This window comes from Mizuhopecten yessoensis, unplaced genomic scaffold (genome assembly GCF_002113885.1).
Source record: "Mizuhopecten yessoensis strain PY_sf001 unplaced genomic scaffold, ASM211388v2 scaffold1883, whole genome shotgun sequence".
Classification (NCBI taxonomy): domain Eukaryota; kingdom Metazoa; phylum Mollusca; class Bivalvia; order Pectinida; family Pectinidae; genus Mizuhopecten; species Mizuhopecten yessoensis.
In genome coordinates, this window is record NW_018404269.1 from 583671 (window position 1) to 587628 (window position 3958).

Genomic DNA, 3958 nt, shown 5'->3' on the forward strand with positions numbered 1-3958 from the left:
TGTTTTTCTATAACAGATAAGGCCTATGTGGCCAAACAATCCAACATATGGACTTCAATATTTATTTACGTAAAACACGTGGACTACACATCCCTGTATTTACATATAGAATAATATTTAATTTTCAGACTGATGTCACTTTTTTGAGTTGGAAAATTGCGTATTTTCTTTGAAAGATACTTAGAAGTTTCATTTGATTGAACTGTTAACCGTTCACATCGTCTGCACATCAATAAGTACAAGAACAAAGGATTAATATAATCTTAATGATTTTTTTTTTAAGATCGTAGACGTGATGGGATGGTAATCTACATATTAACACCAATTCATTCACTCAAAATATATTCATGCTATTTATTAAGAGTTGAGTATAAGTTATGAAGTTATTAAAATTTGGTTATCATAATGTCACTTCCAATGTTTCATGTGTTATGACTCCCCAATAACAATGTCATATATATAAATGAGAAAATAACCCAGATACATATTTACTATATATGTAATATATAATTCTTTGAACAACCTTTTTTGATAGAATAAACCAGAGACATATATTGGAACCTCGGCTTGGCAATTTATATATATATATAATTTAGTCCGATCCTGCCCCGTTCCTGTAATTGCAATTCATTTATCAAATATATCTTATACCCGATAAAAAATATATGATACTAGAAATGTAGGTTTCATAAGTAATATTGACATAAATGTATATATATAATTTAGTCCGATTCTGCCCCGATCATGTAATTGCAATTCTTTTAGTAAATATATCTTATACCCGATAAGGATAATTAAAAATATACAATAAATATATATAAATAAGTCCGATCCTCCCCCGTTTCTGCCCGTCCCTGTAAATCGTCGCCCGTTCCTGTAAATCGTCGCCCGTTCTTGTAAATCGTCGCCCGTTTCTGTCCGTTCCTGTAAATCGTCGCCCTTTTGTGTCCGTTCCTGTAATTCGTCGCCCGTTCCTGCCCGATCCATATCAATACAATACTCTTATTTCGTTGCAATCTTTTTATCAAATATATCTTATCCCCGATAAAAATTATATAATAATATTAATATAGGTATCGTAAGTAATGACGACATAAATATATATATATTTTTCAGTCCGATTATGCTCCGATCATGTAATTGCAATCCTTTTATCAGATATATCTTATACCCGATAAAAATTATATAATAATATCAATATAGGTATCGTGAGTAATGACGACATAAATATATATATATTTTTCAGTCCGATTATGCTCCGATCATGTAATTGCAATCCTTTTATCAAATATATCTTATACCCGATAATGATACTTAAATGATTAATAGATTGCAGCCCGTTCCTGCCCGTTTCGGTCCGTTTCTGCCCGTTCCTGCCCATTTCTGCCCGTTCCTGCCCGTTCCTGTAAATCGTCTAACCGATATTGGATGCACTCAATAATCCTGTCCTGTTCAAAACATAATAATGCCATGAGAAAACATCGAAAATCAGCGTAATATTAAACCCGTAGCTAGCTGAGATTTCCATGCGGTTTGGGAGTGCTACATTGAATGTAAACTCGAATGATTAAGTTTAGAAAACACCAAACATCGAAAGATTGCACATCGTGGCTGTGTTTACATATCGGCAATGATATGATTCTGGCTTCAGGAGAACACAAACTCCGTTTTTGTTCGTTAAACAATTTCAAACAAATCTTGAGAAATTCATTATTTGATCATATTTCTAACCAGGTTTTCAAAATGAGGTTGTTACAATACTTCCAAAGTTCCATATTTTAGCTCTGAAAATACGTTTTTTTTTAAGAATTAACAAGTTAAAATGGCGGCTTTGATGTGTGAGGGTTATTTTTCATGACGCATTAGAACACGAACTACTTTTTAATTCACTATTCAATTTCAAAAATATCTTCAGATATTCATTATTTGACCATATTTCTAAGCAGATTTTTAAAATGAGGTTGTTAAAATACTTGCAAAGATCAATAATTTAGCTCTGAAAATACGGGTTTTTTAAGAATAAACAAGTTAAAATGGCGGCTTTGATGATTAGAACACGATTTTTTTTTTTAATTCAACATTCAATTTCAGAAATATCTTAAGATATTAATTATTTGATAATATTTCTAACCAGGTTCTTAAAATAAGGTTGTTACAATCAAGGACAGTATATATACTTGCAAAATTAAAAAAAATAGCTCTGAAAATACATTTTTTTAAGGATATACAAGTTCAAATGGCGGCTGTGATGTGCGAGGGTTAATTTCTTTCATGACACCGATACTCCTTTCTCGTTCATTATTTTATATCAAAAACGTATTCAGATATTACATTATACTTCTAACCAGTTTCTATATACGAACCATAGATCTAGGCAGTGGCGGATCCAGAGACCTATCTGGGGGGGATTCCAAATTTCCTGGGGGGGGTTTCCATGTGGGGAAAAATTGAGGAAAATGGTGAAAATACATGACTTTTTAAAGAAAATTCTCAGGGTGGGGGGGTTTCCTGAAGCCCAAAAAACCCCTCTGGATCCGCCACTGCTAGGCTATGTGACATGTTGACACGAACTAACGAATACACGATCGAATTCTCAGAGGTAAAACACTGACCAGACTATCGTCACCAGAATCGATATCATTCTGCTTCGACATGTGCTTTAATTATAAGCTGTCAAAACAAACACTCGAGTCGTAGACCAGGTTCCGCGTGATCGCACAGCCGCAACCCAAGTCTCGCAGCGTTTCTCATGCGTGTTTTTGCGGGATCTGCGTGAGTTGCCAATCTCTGTAATATCACGGAATTAGATTATCTAAGTCCGTGGTAATATATACGTCTCTGGTTATAGACACAGGGACCTGAGAATATATTACAGCTTAAACTTTATTTGGACCTAAAAAAACGTCGTCAGAGAAATTTTACATTTTAGATCGACTTTCGGCAAAAATGCCACCGAATGATGATATCATCTAAACCCATAAAACGTTCGTCTAAAACTACTCTGAACACCTTAATTTGTTTAGATCCACATATAGCTGTAACAAATTCTCAAGTCCGTGTGGTTATATAAAGATTCAAACTGAGATCGTGCTTATGACTGAAAGGATTTTGACTACGAATTTTCATGTTTTCATATTTTACGGTCATTTGATGCAATAATACGTGAAGTAACCGAGACCCCGTCTATCTCGGTACTCAGATGATAGACAGGCCAGGTGACACCCCATCTAAATAGGCCCTTATTATATGCATGAACATTTCTCGCAATCACATTGGTCGAATCCCATACACGTGACCAGTCCTCAAAAACTCATGATTAGCCGGTGAATAACGATTTCTAAATATAGCCTATTTGGAAATTTCCCGGAACCTGTCCTAGCGCATGCGCAGTTAGACCGGACGCGATCTGTCAGGCAATAGAAGATGGATGCTCGCGAACGTTTCTCCTCCGTTCCATCAGAAAATTACCAAAACATATTCGAGGATAAAGATGCTGTTAACAAAAAAAAAATGCCATTGAACACGCAGTGCATGTCCTCCATGCTTATCTTAAGAAAAGGTACCTATAAGATGTCTTCGAAAGCCACGATGCTGAACTGTGGGTACTTATCAAAATCTATCGCGGGTATTTACTGAGGAGGAAACTATTTACAAGCGCGTTGTTGAATGGCAGTGTCCAAAAATATGGTTAAACCATAACATATTTATACTGTACAGGTCACTGCTGGTATCTATAGTAGGTAGAGTGTGTGGATCAGGGTTGGAGGGTCTGGATGGATGTTTTGAATGCCTCCAACGATGGTGATAGTACAACTGATTCAGGTAAAAGGTTCTAGTAGCAGATTGTTCTCGGAAAGAATGAGTGTCGATAAACGTTAATTCGTCAATGGTATTGTACAAACTTCAAGCAGTGACTGTTTCTAGTTCCTCGTACTACTGCCAGAGGAGGTTGATATGG